The 17116-nt window shown below is 41.4% G+C and overlaps 1 protein-coding gene across 1 annotated transcript in view; it reads right to left on the reverse strand.

Moving 5' to 3' along the window:
- Positions 1 to 17116, reverse strand: part of IFFO2 (intermediate filament family orphan 2) — a 37968-nt gene that overhangs the window by 14405 nt on the left and 6447 nt on the right. The gene's annotated exons all lie outside the window — the stretch shown is intronic.

Here is a 17116-nt window from a genome sequence, read left to right on the forward strand (position 1 = left end):
AGCAAGGAACAAAAATTCACAACACTAACTCGAGAGCAAAGATTCTTGAGAACGTGACTATAAGCTTCATATGCATGCAGATCATTTGTTGGCATTACAAGGAAATAAAATGCGTGCCACTGTTTTGAACGGGCAGTAGTCCCACAGGAGACTTGTTCAGTCTACTAACAGCAGGAATTTTACCTCTAGTGGGGAAAAAAAAACAAAAACAAAAAACCTGTCTGAGGCATTTAACATACCAGACAACCAACAAACAAAAACCAAAACAGTAGCTTCATCAAGCAATGAGGGATCCTCCCAAGAAAGCCCGCATTTCTTTTTATAGTTGAGCAGAAGCTCAATTTTGGCACTCGCAGTGAGAAGGAACCAAGATGTGCCGACTTAGTCAAACATTTAGGGTTTCTGTTCAGCAAGCCTTCCCAACACAGTGGGTCCCACGGGCTGCGCAAACCTTCTGCTCCGCAAATCCCTTAGCAAAGCCCACAACCTTCAAAGCCTAGTTGCAAACTTGGACTGATTGCTTCCATTAAGACATTGCCTTTCAAAAATCCAACGAATATTTGATAGCACATGACCCCCGTGAATATAATCCCCAAGTCCTGTCATCATTATTTGTGTTATCACTTGAACTTTTTTTTTTTTTATAGTTGAAATGAAAGTGGCAAAACACAGGCCCGGAAATGTATTAAACCACAGCATTCTTAAAAATGCACGGTTAAATCTGCCAAAATGCATCATTTTCATCGTATATTCAAATTCACACTGAAATCTGGTGATGGCTAGATTATGGGATACTCCCACTAAGGTAACCAGTTCTCCTTTAAGATACATAACCATCTTTGTGCTACTCTGCACCTCTCTGCATTCAAAGCGCAAATTTAATCCTATCTGGAACGGGAGCCAGGGAGAACAGTTTCAGCAGGAAAGGGCACAAGCAGTCACCACCGTATTGCAGGTCACTCACTGTCTTCAGTCTCGATCGGAGGCACCTGAATGCGCTACATCTCGATGCATCTACTGCCTAGTGCAGTGCCGAGATGACACGCTCACCACATCTGCTCTTTCCTGCTATTGTGGTGCAGGAATAGCAAACGTTACAGAATATGAATTCTCCGTTGTACAGCTGCATTTCGATTTATGCAGGACGGCTTGTTGTACATCATTTTCCCAGCAGTGATTTACTGCCAAGCAGAGTAAAATATTTAGGCTCAAATTTGCATTTGTCATCAAACGGTTTAGCTTGCATTTCAATATCCTGTTTGTATGTTGACTACTAATTATGTTACATTTCTATAAAAATAGTAACTTCGTTTTTCAGCCTTCAACATTAAAGTCAAGAAAGTGGAATTAAAGCAGTCAATTATATTCACAATCTGTAAGATGGTGTCCTTCTGTTACAGAAGGAGTGTTGCATAGCTTTAATCACTCCTTCTGGTCTTCCTGGCAGCAGGCTGTCATTTATGGATTTAAGTCAAAGCAGACATTGCAAAAATTGATATGCTGCTTCTCGAGGTTTTAACTGTTGAAATGAGGAATGCTAGCTGCATTCAGGTTTTCCTGCTATTCTTTGTAACCCTACAGTGCACTGGGCATTCCACAAAGAGGGATGTGTTTTTGGAAAATAAAGTATCTGCATATTTTCACTGACTACGCCAAAAAGCTAGCAAAAAGGATTAGCATTCCTCCTCAGCAGTTCAGCCATTCTGGGCAACTGCCAAAATTCTGCATCTCCAAGTCTACTCAGACTAGCCTTCCTCATCCTGCAGGAATTTCAGTAGTTCCATTTCTTCTCTTCATGCCAGTTAAAATGAATTTCACAGAACACTGATTTACAGCCCTAATTTCTTTCCATCAGACCCAAGACAGTATCTTGGTGAGAACAGGAAAAGGACGCCTTCTTTACATACGCACACAGCGTACTCTCTCTGTTTCACAGAATCATGGGGACAATAAAACGATCAGGTCATGTTTAATCAAAAAGTTGACATCTGACAGAAGAATGTTATGTCAGACAGATAATAAGGGTCCCACTAATCATTAATATCACATTCTTAATCTCCCCACCTACCCACCACCAAGCTGATTAACCTCATTTAATAGCTAACAACATCAATCTTGCTTTCTCCTCACACTTAAACCTCGGAAGACCATTTGAAGAGAAAAGAGGGTAAAGGAGGAGGGGAAGGTAGAGGATGACAATGAAACACGAAGATTGATTCTCCATTTAAACTTCCAGGCGAGTGAGACAACAGAAGCATTGCTCATTCATACGATCACCCTCTATTTGCTCTAACACACTAGACTTTAGTAGGGACCTTGGCAGCTGCTGCTACTATTCACTCCCACGAACGCAGCAGTAAGTAGAGAGTCAGCATGCCAGCGAGGAGATGCTAACCGTGGTGCCACCGTCCGGTAATACTTGACGTGCTCTAAGCTATTCTCCCAATATTTTCTCCCGATGAGTATCGTCCTCCCCTGTTACTGTCGTAGGGCAGAAGGTTTAGTCTCCAGGAAGATGAAAGACACCACTCGATGCGTCACCTCCGGCAGAAGCAGAGCAGACAGGTAGGGTCTCCGCAGGGCGGCCAGATGGACGTTGTCCATCGGCGCAGGAGCACTGGCGGCTCTCAAGGAAAAGCACCGGCAGTGACGGGGTTGCTAGGGCTGTAACACCCAGAAGGGAAATGGCTGTATTCACTATAGGCTAAAAAAACAGCAGTCTTCACATATTTGCTGCAGGATATTAGCTAGACAGCTGCTTCTGCTAGTCTCACATACAGTTATTTCTTGGCTCAGATGCATCAATTACTACGATTTCCAGCTGTATCCAAAACTGTTTTTCAGACCCAGAAACACCAATGTCAAAGTACACCAGACTTCAGAGTTTTTAATTACTTTCTTTACTTTCTTTTATTTTTTCTAAAAGAAAAAATCCAGATCCATTTTGAGTTTATCAAGCTTCCCCCCCTCCCCTTTCCCATCAACTAAGGGTGTTTTGGTTATTACCACCCCCCTCCAAAAAAAAAGAGAGAGAGAGAGAGAGAGAGAGAGAGAGAGAGAGAGAAAGACTCATACTATGGTTGACTGAACATGAGGGTTAGTCTTAAGCTTTAAAATTATGGATCTACTCCCCCTTTTCTAGATGTGACATGTTACATTCCAGCTGCATTCAGTCATCGCAGCTTCAGGCCCCAAACTCCTTCTGCAGTCATGCGACTGAGAGTAAGTGTCTTACATAGCTTAGAGGAGAACAAAGGCCATTTGCTTTCTTTAAAGGGAATAGCTACATTACAAGGATATTAGACCAACAAAACACATGAATAGTCAAGTTAGAATTAACATTGCTTAGAGCAGGATCCCGGTACAGCTGAGTCACACCGCAAACTGGTGCGTTTCCTTTGAACAGGAGCTATGAGATCACCAGGACAAACACTCTGCTGCACCAAAGAAAGTGGATGGAGGCTTCGAGAAGTAGGTACTAGCCATCAAAAAGCTTCTCTAAGCTTCCAAGTGTTCCATGGAATTAACCTGAGCAATCTACGTGGACAAATTAATTAGCATGTAAACCACTTTCCAAATCCCTGAGTACCTGGGTCAATGAACACAAAAGATCTTCCTTTCTTTTCTACCAATGTACGGTCAGATCTAATGTAGGAATCAAGAGCAACTACTGAAGAGAACTGTCCATTGCAGCAGATGCACAAAATCCCTTGGAAATGAGAATTTAGTACAAGAATTTAGTTTAGCAGAAGAATTTAGAGAATTTAGTATCTTCAAGTACATCTTAAGCCAGTAGACTCTATGCTTACAAAATATGCCAGATACAGACTTAGTGCTTTAAATCTCCCCCATCTCAGCTGACAGACATACACTAGTGTCAGGCACTAGTAACCATCAATTGCATTATTTTCGTCATTAGAAATATCATTCTTCATACTGACAAATATTTCTCAAAAAAATTTAATGACAATAGTTTTTTTTTCTCCTGTAAGAAACTCTTCAGGAAGTAAGACCCTTCTTCCCAGTAGTTTTAGACGGAGTCATGCCAGCGAGGGAGCAGGAATGCATAGAAAAGGTTTACACAGGTCTAAGTTTTTCCCCTTGCCTTCCCCTCAAGAGCAACTTGGAAGCTTTTCACTCAGCTGCGTTACTGTTGCTACATCTGCCCCCTGCTTTATGGGAAGGAGGAGCAGAAAGGAAAACCTAACAGCTCGGGGTGCCCGAGTCCACAGCAGGAAACAAAAGCATTAACTTGAACGATTACTGTAACTGTTCATGAAAGTACTAGCCACTAAAGACCCCTGAAAATATTAATATACTGAACTGATGAGCTGTCAGTGCCATTTCAGGAGACAGCATGTTGTCATCTCTTGCATGCTAAAACACCACAATTTCATTTGGTATCAGACCCACCTAGCCTTGCTCATCGGTTATATGTGAGGCATCTAAAAACCTATTCTTTGATGCACCACACCTGCAAAGGCAAAGATGGAAAAAAAATACATTTGATGGCAGCAGCAAGTAATTACAGCTCAGGTGTTGCCCGAAAGGGATTGTACTCTGCAGTCACGAGTCAGAGACACATTTTTGTGCTCTCACTCCCCTGCAGCAGCACTGCTTGTTCTTGCGTGGTTTCCGATCCTTCCGACGCCCGTACCTTGTTTATACAGACTCCAAATGGCAAGGCAAACCTCACTGCTCGCTAGCGCTGGCATGAGATTTAACACTTAACCATGCACAAGCCCAGTTTAATCATTGCTGATTACTCATCGCAGTTTCATGCCACCGCTCATTGTGGGTCTGTAGGAACATGCCCATTAATCCCTTCTCCAATACTTAGATGGTAACTATCAACATTACAGTTTATAACTCTGGTTATTGCGCACCGATTTCATTCTAATTGACTTAATGACCCATCAGCAGTACAAACTTACATTCCCATACAAAAGAATTCAGTTTAAGCTGGTAATTGGTCAAAGACAAATTCTGGCAGGGCATTTTGTTCAAGAGGAACATATTCTGGTAGCTTGGGATAAGACATCATATTCAAAACTTTTGGGGCAGATGTTAACAAATCTTCATTACATAAAAATCCTGCTGCAGCGTCAGCCTCTAACACTTTGCCCAATATCAGGTAGCGTTTCTTAACTAAGGAGAGTACCTGCAGCTACAATCTCACTAACCTGTCCCAGATTCTAGGAGATAATTCTTGGTTGCAAATTGGAATGGCTGTCTGCAGGTTTTCATTAATTCAACAAAATCTGATTGTTCGGGATGGATTTCATTGAAAAACAAAACCACGGAGCTCTATGAAGCCACCTTCTGTCGTGTTGAGCTCAAATGCCAATCAACAACTTGGCACCCTCTCTGCTTTCAGAGCCCTAGCTTAATAGATCTTTTTCCTCTCCAGACTTACTTTTGCACTCTTGCCTAATGCAAACTCCTTTCCAAGACAGGTGATCTCTTCAGTGCTTTTTCTTTCAGAAAATAAATACAGTGAAAACTACAAACACATTAGACTGACTTTCAGTAAGTATCCTGTACCTTTGGTGACGAGCTTTTGCGCCTGGCAGTGGGTGCAAGTACAAAAGGAGTGGTCCAAAGCTTATCCAAGATACCTCAGATACAAAACTGGTCTCTAATTTTTCCCTTTTGCTGTTGCTTGCCAGAGCACATCATGCAGTAGCCTATGACTTGTGATTATGTAGCTCAAAATGTGTTTAATGTTATGAACACTGCACAATTATATGTAGATGCTCCTAATGTGTCAAAAGCATCAGTGTCTTCTCTCTAAAGGAATGCAACCATGGTTGGTGCTTTTACCTGAAGCTGTTAAACTTCTGTGACATTATGCGCAGCTTTTGTTTAAGCACCTAGCGTGGTCAGGAACAAAACTCAAATTAAGTGGCAGATGATTTTTATTGTGGTTCCAGTAACAGGCTCAAGCATCTCTCCAGGTGAATATGATCACAAGGCATAATGATGCAATTTTTTCCAGCACAGAGAGTTCTTTCATTCTTCTCACACTAGATTGTTGTTGTTCAAAGGCCTGTATGTTGTTACAAGTGGGGCAGAAGTCTAGAATAAGGCTTTAAATTAGTCTTGCCTTTATAACAAACCCCAAGTTTTAAGGGTGAGAAGAGGACAAGCCTGAGCTGTATTATGCAACCTGTACAATCTAGACCATCGCCCAAGGTTCAAGGGTGCTGACTCCGCTGCTCTTAGGTTTGGAAAATCTGATGCTGCAATGACTGACTTTCAGCAAAGAGATTTATGCGGGGATTATGCGGGGAGGATGCTTCTTGTCTGCTGCAAGCAACAGATGACTTCATTCGGGAGTGCTGCTGCTGTTGTGTTAGAGCCAGGCTCTAATGGAATCAGACGTTCACATTAAATTAATACATTTTACATGGAGCCCATCAACTAACATTTAATTTCTTTCAATAAGAAGCCAGAGCACATGGGATCAGAATGGTCTGTCTTTGGGATAGTCTAGAAGAATTCCTGAAGTACAGGGTCTTAAAAATGCTCATTTAACCAAGAGATAGTATTTGTGAATAAGCTGATTTCTTAATGCAATCTTAAATTCAATTTACTGCAAAGCTAAGACTGGATAGAAAAACGATCTATTAAAAAAAAAAACTTGGTAAGACTAAGATTAAGTAAAAACTAAGTTAAGTAAAACTAAGTTCAGAGAACCAACTTCATTATTTAATATTTATTATTTAACTGCTCCTGATTCAAGAAGTTTGATTCCACTTGCACGTAGAACGTGAAAGTGTTTTAGTTCTCAACTGGAAAAGTAAAATGCCATGCAAGGAAGTCTTATTTTCCCTCATGCTTATAGTCTAATCAGAATCCTCATTTCTAAGCCATTCCACAAGAGTGAGTCCAGAACTTGTGTAAGGAGATTAACTTCCACTGCAAAGAAAAGTTTTGTACAGCCACCTCGTTCCCTGGTACTCCTGGCTTTTCTAAACACAGTTCATATTCACCTAAAGAGAGGGATCAGGCCCATCACAACACAGACCGAACCTGCATATCACTGACCAGCCTATTCTACGGCTAAAAATAATTTTAAATACAATTTAAATATGATGGCCAGGAATACACCCTCCTGAAATGAGCCTGAACCGTTAACATAGTTCTAGACCTAACAGCACCTTTACACTTCTGCAGAGCCGATCCGCTACTCCGGTTAGGCTCAGGCATATGGAAAGCACAACTGCTTTCCATATTCTAGTATCAGATTATAATTAAAAGCATGTTTTACCACTAGTGTTCTCCGCAAACAGAAAAGATTTCTGGTAAGTTATAAACTGTTCCGGCTGATAAGATATCATCAAACTGTGAGCACTAGGCACAAGGATTACAGTGTAATCCATGATAATGATAACTAATGCATAAGGTAAACTAAATACTTCTTTCTATATCCTCCTATGTTTGCCAGCAAGACAAGACAGCTTTACAAATTTGCACCTAACCCGTCCTACCAACAGCAAAAAAAAAAAAAAAAAAAAAAAAAAAAAAAAAAAAAAAAAAAAAGGCTATGGGAAATACTAAGATCAAGCTACATTCACCTCTCAGCACAAAGCAGCAGGTAGTGACAGCCTGCAATGAAGCGTTCCAGGCAGAATTAACGCGAGCTGTATTCCGCTCAGCACGAGCCAAATTCATTTTTTACTCATGTCAGAACCTTCACGACAGTGTTTGCAATCCCTGAACAAATATACTTTTCTTAAGCACGCACAAACAATTCTGCAATGCGGAGCTATCACACTTTCTGGACAGCTGAAATGTGTGTGTGTGTTGGGGGGGGGGGGGTTACCACATATACCAGACCCCAGGGAGGGGAGAGGGAGTTTGTTCAGTAACATGAGAGTGCAGGGATTGCCTGCCTTCCTTTTTCCAAGCAGCTTAGCAGTAACTATAGTTAGCCCTTTTCAATTTCTAACAAAAGAGCCTTGTGAAAAAGGGACTCAGGGAAGTGCAAGGCCTACAAGTTTGGCCTGTGGGCTTCCTTTATTTGGGGAAGGGGGGGGGGAGTTCAGCATTTAATCTATGCAATAAAGGAAAAGAAGTCAAGAAAGCAAGGTGAGGATAAAACTGTCCAGGGTAAAAAAAGTTAATAGCTCAAGATTAGGCAAAGACTTAGACAGCGGGGATGTGGCATACATACAGAAGAGGAACCACTCAGTCCACATCTCACAAGTTCCCCACTGCAAAAGGGGAGAGTTATGATGAACTGAAAACTTCCAGTTGCTGAGATCAGTTCTTCGTCTTATTTAGAGAGCCTTTCAGCTACCAAAAACATTTATAGCATTGGACATATGAGCTGTAAAACTCTCATTAAATTAGCAAAGGTATTAACCCGTAGCAAGCTGCGCTTTGCCACCAAGGCAGGCAGCTACTATTCCCTATTCCAATGATACTCCATTTCTACAACATGCCTACTAAATTCAGCAGACAGCTAGGGAGTAGGATCTTCTGGCGCCATGTCTCTGCGTGCCCAGGAAACCTGCAGCAACATTTTCGTCTGAAAGGCAGAAGTCAGACAGTTTACTGTGCAAGTCAGTTTTGAATCCAGGAATATAATACAGCCCACACATGGCACAAGTAGTATGACTAGGTCTAACTACCAAATATCTGATAATACTTAGACCAAAACACCTAGTTGACACATAAAAGAAAAAAGCCCAAAATAGAGTGTTCTGATTCTCTTCTTGCCAAAAGCGTCACGCTATATTGATTTTTTTTTCGAGCTTAGCTAAGCAGAGTGAAGTCATCTTTGTAAATATTTCACTATAGCATATGTAGCTATTATATAAGCATTCCTTGGTCAGTACTCACTCTCAGTTCTTTTCCTACTGTAACAATCATGTCCAAGATTTTTCCCCTTTTGTTGATCTATCCACACACACACACACACACATATATATATATATATATATATACACACACACACACACACACACACACCTCTAAAAGAAAACTAACTACAGCTGACAAAATACCCAATGCAAAGGATATCACTTTTCTCTAAAACTGTTGTCATAACTGGAAAAAAAAGTAATCAGTCTGACTCATTTTGAAACAGGTAACCATTCTGGTAATCTGAAAGCATGAGATTACATTACCGTATACAGCTGCTAGCTATGAGTTAATTATCAAATACTGACTTGCCATGGAAGGGAACCTCTCCCAAAACATATTAACTTCATGCATCAAAGGCAGCTGATCATTTATACAAACCACATTTTACAACTCTGCCCATCAACAAGCTGCAGTTTGATGGTATTTAATACGCTGAACATTCAGGGGGTTTGTCCTAACACTTTGGCGCTGGCATTTATAGGAAATTACTGGGCACATTCAGCCAAGTAATTCACAACTCCTGACTAACAGCCATTCTCATCAAAGGAAATGCTACAGAAAGAAAGCGACAGATGCTATAAAACTTAAGCGAGGGACAAAGAACAGAAGAGTTGCTAAGAACCTGAACAAGCACTGTTTGACCTTTTAATCCCACTTCCTGCAAAAGACAACAAGGTGCCTGTTTCCCTCTGCTCCTTCCGAGTAACTGCTCCACGTTGATCTAGCTGCCGGAGGCACGCCAGGCTGCTTTTACAGTTCATTATTCCAGACACGCACAAGCACCTTGGAACGAGGAAATGAGAAGCTGGACATCTTAAAACACTTTTTTTCCCCCAACCCTACAAGAGCATGGCAGAAAATGGCAGCCCACCCAACACTTTGAAATTACACTGCAATTATTGCATAGGCTATTCAGCATCGAAAACGTGCTTCATTACTGTACAGAAATAGTCTGCTACAAGCATTAATGTGAGAAGACTGTAGGATTGAAGTCCCTCGCACTGGAAAGGTCAAGCAAAAGCTTTTAGAGATCCCGCGCAGGCAACGGGCAAGCTGCGTGGCGAGTCCAAGCTGTGGAATACAGCGTGCCGTTATCACGGTGTCCCAGGAACGCCATGCGGTTCCTTCTGACAGCTCGTCTCCAACATCCGCATCGTTACTGAAGGAAATACTGGCTAGAGTTTAATAGAACAGAGCAAGAAAATCAGCACGCTCGCTGAAATTCTTAAGCGACTTGGAAGCGAGGATGTTTACAAGGGAGTCACCAAGAATACTTCAATGCTCGGTTTCAGGAACGAAACTGCACAATGGAAAGGGGTTATTATAACTGACTCATGTTATTACCACAGAAAAATCCATCCACTGTTCAGAGAAACTTAAATTGCTTCATGTTCTGAAGTTAATCAAAAGTATTTAAACAGCAGAAGATAGGCACCAGCATGCCTGTCCCAAAATCTGAAGCCTTGCTGGCGGAAAAAAAAAAAAAAAAACATATATATATATATATACACACATACATACATATATATATATATATATATATATATATATATATGCATGCTCACACAAACCAAAAGCACAATTTATGAACAGCGTTACTCCAGGCCTTGATTGCATTTAATATGTCCTTTCTCAAGATGTAAAAAGATTAGCACTAGTATTTCAGAATAAATTAATATCAATTGTGAACTGCACACTTAGTAGTGTTAAGGCAAATTTTTATAGCTAACAGAACTTCCTGCAGCCCATCACTAACTATGACTTTCAGTGCCTACCAGCATCACTGAACTAGTGATCTATACTGCTAGACCTGTAGAAAACTTGCACAAATAATGTGACACACCAGCATCACAAAACTCCTCTGCATGGGATCCAAGTTCTGCAAGGAACAGCCAGTGCATCAGCATATATGTTGCTATCTTCCAGCAGTGCAAGGACACGATTTTTGAAAAGATGTAAGAACATTTAAAAAAATATTAATACCAAAGTTAACTTTAGAGGAGTGATATAAAATAGCAGTTATTCATTCTAACAGGTTGGTGAAAGCATTACCAGCACAGATGACCATGTCACACTTATATCTGATTTGTTTATGAAGCCAAGCACCCCAAGACCTCCACATTGTCCCAAGTAAATCCAGTACCTGAGATTTCAGCCCATTTTCAGGTTTCTCCCTCTAGTGTTTTAGCAGCACAAGGATCCACATCTTACATAAGACAGACTGGTGAGGGAAAGGGAGGAAGCCTTCTTTCATCCCAACTCTCATCCCTATTTACTGGTTTATTTATCTTCAAGAATGTAGGAGACACCTGACGAGCTTCTAAAATTATTAGTATGGAATAGTATTTTTGTGGGGAGGAAAAGACAGGAAGAAAAAGAAAGGAAATAAAGCATGCAATAGGACTGATCTAAAACCTACTCAGTCGAAAACGCTGATGGTAACCCAGGAGTATCATTCGACTTAGTTCCAGCCATTGTAGCAATGTCGTGAAGGCGTCATAGAAGCGCACTCTAGTATACCATCACAATTTTAAAAATACATTTGCATTTTCATGGTACTCGGGACATTTCAGTTGTAATTTCTCACCTCCTACTGCTGCTAAGAACTCTTAGCAAAATACAGACACCTTGCCAAAAGTCTGGCAGCTGAGAAGACAAGCAGTTACAGAAGAGATTTAAAGCCATAATAAGATCTAACGCTAAGCTGTCGGAAAGTACAGGCAAACTTCTGTGGCATGAATTTCCTTTCTATTTTCTATAAACACCTAATGAAAGTCTTCTTGAATGTCATCTCGGAGGCTGCCAAGTTAAAATAGCACATTATCTCAGCTGATGCACATGACTATAAGGCAGACTCTTAAACCATGGTTCTAAGAGAAGTCATCTAGCATGGCTCTAACTACAGGAAATTTTCCCATGTAGGGTGAGGATTATTATTTTTTTTTTTTTTTTTTTTAGAACTGCCTTATGACTTCATGGCCATCTGTTACTAAGAGGAAAATCGAGATGGTTTGACTACTGCATTTACAGTTCAGGTCTCCTGCTCTCTAGCAGGAGCAGGGATTTTCTGGCACTGTACACTTGTTGTCCATCTGTGGGCTGGAAGTCGAGTTCTACCAAATGGATTCCCAGCTAGATCGTTCCTGAAGAGGTGTTTTCACAGTTAGCCAGCGTGAAGCCCAGTAGTCCTCTGGAGAAGTTAAAGCTCCGTCTGCCTCAGTTCCATAGTCAATAGCTGAAAAAAATCCCATTAAACTGATAGCCTTTCTATAGGATTGCTTTAGGAATACATCAGACTAAATAGCACTTGGCTAGCTGGTGACCTTAAAAAAAAGGTCACCACCAGAGAGTGCCTTATTTGATACCTGCTGCAATCTAAGACATAAAATTCTCCACCTTTTCAGACACAAAGACCTTCTCTACTTCCAATATTCCCATCCGCTTTGAGAAAATATCCATGCATCTCTTAAGAAATGCAGAACTAACGTAAAATGAGCTAAACGTAACTGCTAGAACGTAACCTGCTCTAAATTCAAAACACTGATATCTTAACATTCTTTCGTAACAGGCCTTCATCTGAGTCTTACTGATTTTATGAGTGAACTCCTGCGGTACGCAAGCCTTCCCTCTCACGAGCCACACTGAAACCACCCTGCTGTTATCAGCTCAGACTAATTCCGACAGGCACAGGCTCCAATAGCAGACTGCGATTCCTCTTCTGCGGAGAGGAACCAGAGATACTGCTGGAACGCAATATCGTAGCGTTTTCAATCAGCACTGCGATTTCGTGGCCAGAGAGGCCAAGAATAATTGTAACTTGCAGCTAGAGAGCTCCCTACTTTGCTTACCTTCACTTCAGCCTTACCTTTATCTCCCCTCTCTCTTGGTCCATGTCCGTTAGGAACTAGCTTCAAAGTCAAGAGCTAGAAATCTCTGCCCCAGCACTGAACAGCTTTACCAAAGCTACTAGAGATTAAGACTTTTTTTAAAAAAAAAAAAAAGACAGAAGAGAGAGAGAGAGAGAGAGAGAGGAGATAAAGCTTATCAACTTTCAGGAGCAAGGAAAGTAGCCGAGATACACAGCTAGCATGTAGAAAAGTCTCCACTAGTGTTCTCCTGCATCCATTTTTATCTTATCTATATTTTAAGAATTGGGTTATCTTTACAAACAGATGAAGTGTAGTTTCTATATTCAGTATCAGGATTCTAAAAAAAAAATAAAATAAAATAAAAGGAAATATTAGCAGATGGTAAGACATCAGCTGCTCTCAGACTCACAGGAAACGTGAGGGAACATATGGCACTCCTCACATAGTCCTCCAAGAAATAACGCGTACAAACGCAGGTGAGTCAAATTCACCTGTGTGCAACCTCCTCTTGCTCTTCTGGTTGCCCACATTCCCACTGACACTGCTTTTTAGTACTTGAACTCACAAACGAATAATGAAAAACCAAACCTGATAAACACAAAGGCATGCAACGGAATACCAGCAGAGAAACCAGTCACACATTTCGCAAAGGCTCATCTCCTTCACACCTGTAAAGAAAGTTAAAGCAGCTAAGATTTCATCAATCCAATCCAATTTTAAGGCAGCCAGAAATGACGCAAACTGTAGGGTCCAGAAAATCATCTCGTTGTCAAAATCACCGCCCTAGCCACACGGATGAAAGTGAAGCTCTAAGCACAGGAAATAAGAGACAACAGAAGAGCCAAAAGCACCACTAGCGACCTTTGCAGGACGTTCAACCAGGGGAGAAGGTGGGAGGAACCTCGGCCCACTGTTGCTCCTCACCAAACACCTAACAGACCTGGCGGCTGCTGTCATAGATCTGCTACAAAGAACAAACACCTAAACTACCTGTGCTAAACTAACACCGTTTATTACTCAAGTTATTGGAAACAGCCACAGAGTTATTAGTGAGATACGAACTACAAGCAATGGCAACCCTGGGCTGCTTGCTGGGGGGAGAGTGCCGGGGAAAACGGCCACTTGAAGAGTTCCAGTCCAGACTCGGTTTTCATGCAAAAGGCCAGTGAAAAGGAGCAGAGTGACTGAGCCGCTGACCTCATTCCCCCGTCTTCAGGCTACCAAGCAATTACACACTAACTAGGCTATGAGTCACGTGCCCAAACCCCACGGCAATCAAAGCCCACTCAACAGGAGAGCCACACCAGCACAGTGTGGGGAATAAACCCCTGTGCAACAGTCCAGAGCCGTACCTGGCTTTTAGAGGTGGGAGATCCTACAGTAATCAACACTTTGCCGAAATAACATAAAAGGCCATACGCTCAAAAATAGGAGGGCATCCTTATCAGAGCTGCAAAGTGATTCTGCTTCGGTGCATCAACATCTAGCTCAGGGCATCAGCAGCAGCATGGCCTACCTTTACGCGACCAGAAAGCTTCCGAAGACTCCCCCGGCAAATAAGGAGGAGAGAAGACAGTAAACTCCATCCAGCCGGTGAAACCCGAAAGGGAAGAGTCTGACTACATAAGGAACAGAAGGACCTAATGAAAGGAACAGTCAAACATAGGACTTGGTTACGGTCACTTGGGAAAAAAATTAGTAGAGTCAGGATCAGAGTGCCCAGGCTGCCCACCACTGTCAAATGGCCAAGGCTTTATTCTAAAGATTAGAGGGGCAAATAAGAAGATTGAGAGGTTTTATATACCTGTGAGGTGGAATTTTCTTGTAGTGGTTTTAGTGACAACAGGTATTTGAACTCTTGAGATATTCCAAGCACAACCCAGTATTAACGAATCCATGCCATTTTGCAGAATTATGTAAAAATTACATCACCATCTAGTATTTTTATTAACGAGATTTGACTTGGAGTTCAATTTCTTTGATTGAAAAGGCACAAGCCTGCTAAATTTAAAGTCTGTTCCTCCTATCACATGAAGTGGGCTATTTTTTTTAAAAAAAAAAAAAAAAAAGTGACACCAATCTATTTTCCTCCTCAGAGGCAGGCAGCCAAATGTTGCCTATAAGAATCCAGAGACAGGAATGCGTTTTCCATTGAAACCACTGATTCAGAATAAATACTGAGCCAGAATCCCTTTGATCTCTCATTCCAGCATCAGTCACTGGACGGACTGAAGACATCCACTGTATTTAGGGTAAAGGGGGATCCAGCACAATCACACATCATCATTTCCTTCGACATCTGGATTCTCTGTGTTAAAGAGCCATCGTGAAAATCTGTTTTATAAATTAACAAGCGTGCTAGCTCGCATGAAGAAGGCTAAGCTAATTCTCCCCTGTGTTTTACATCAAATGTACGACGAGTTGGGGGGAAAAAAAGAAAATAGATTAACAATCACATCCAGTCCCTCTGGGCTGGCATTCCTCTTGTTAATGCAGGGTCTTTAAACTGTAATGTCTTTCAACCAGTGTTAATCTTTGCTTATACACAAACAAAAATAAGTTTTTAAAAGGACAGGTCGGTGTGCTACTGCATTGCAATAAGCAACTTAATCTGAAGTTTATCTGTTTGCAAAAGCTTTGTGGTTCTGATTCAGATTTGTGAAACAACTTAAATTTTGAGAAATCAAAATATTTGGCTTGCCTACAGCATCAAGGGATTTATGAAGTTATATGGAATTCAGGCTCAGATTAAAATGCCAAGTTTTGCTTTCAACTGTATTTTTGTGCAAATTCAGAGTAAATCCACCAAAATTAGCATCAGATTGAAGATTAAACTTGGAACTCCATTACAAACAGTAGCAACGCAAGCCATCCGTTAGAGCACATGCATCAAAACCCCTTCCCTTAAGTAACACACACCGGAAGCTTCCAGGACAGAATCCACTGAAAAGGGGAGAAGGGAACATTTATTCAGCGAGAACAAGTTCTCCGAATTAGCAGCGGGTTTATTTTTGAAGCCACCATACTGAAAACTTGTAACAAATCTGTCAACCATGACAGACGTGACTGGTCACAATTGTGAAATCTGTTTGGAAGAAGATTCAAATTAACAGGCTTTTGGGCAAAGCTGGATGCATCACATCCAGCAGAACGCTTCCAAATGGAGTCCAGTAAACACCAGTCATGTGTAGATGAGTTACGGAGGGTCGAAATGCTTAAACAAAAGGCTCAAGAAAGGCATCATCCGTGATTCAATTCCACACAGCAACAACGCAACGGGACTGTGTTCTGTGTTGCTAACAAGCGGGACGCATCGTTAATGGGCACAGAGCACCATTCTCTCCAGCCTCCCTTGGCTTTTGAAGTCGATCCAGAGGCAGAATGGCCGTAGTGTACTGCACACGGAGCAACACCACTCACGGCAGATACGGCCGAAGAGAAAGATTCCCGCATGTTTTTAGTTATACAAACAAATACTAACAATCTCATTTTTAAAAGTCATTTGAAATCAAGCACCTTGTCAATCCCATCGCGGTGGAAATAAAAGCCTCCCGGTCACAACGTTCTGCTGCAGTACTAGAAGTCACTGAATCATTCCACATTTTCCAGAAGAACCACCACAACCTGTGCAATCCACGTTACACTAGCACTGATACCTTGCCTTATCTTTTTTCACGTCCGCTTTGAAGTAGGAAGATCTGATGAGGTACTATTCCTAGACAAGCTGACAGCCAGGGATTATGCAACAGCATACGCATTATTTATTCCCTTTGCATAAAAAATAAAATAAAAACAAATCCCACCCTCCTAAACTACTCTTTCATTACCAGCAAGCTCAGGCATCTCTGGGTCACCAGCTACATTTGTTCACCTCTAATCCCAAACCAAAGCATTTTAATGAGATAATAGTTAAAATTCAATAATCTACCAGTGCATCCAAGCTATGACCGAACTACCACGATGTTACAATTTCTTCGTGCATCCAAGCTATCACCAAACTACCACGATGTTACAATTTCTTCCTACTTTACGCATGTTTTAGAGTAGAGATGTGCTCCTTTATTTTATACGCTTTATCTGGTGGGAGGGGATATGCACAGGAACTTGAGGATAGGGGCAAAAAAAAACAAAAAACAAAAACATTATCAGGGTAACATCAGCACATGAAAGGAGCCCAAGAGCATTCATACAAAACACAAGGGGAGAGAGAGCAAAACAGAGAAAAGGGAACTTCCTATACAAGGCTAGTGGAGCAAAGAAGTTTGAAAAGTGATTTAAAAGAACAGCCTCGATACCTATGTCCTACCTGCACCTTATTCACTAAGCCAAACCCTTCTTGCTCTGTTTATTAGTGCAAATGATTTCAGGCGTCT

Source organism: Rhea pennata, chromosome 22, assembly GCF_028389875.1.
Source record: "Rhea pennata isolate bPtePen1 chromosome 22, bPtePen1.pri, whole genome shotgun sequence".
In the NCBI taxonomy this organism is placed as follows: Eukaryota; Metazoa; Chordata; class Aves; order Rheiformes; family Rheidae; genus Rhea; species Rhea pennata.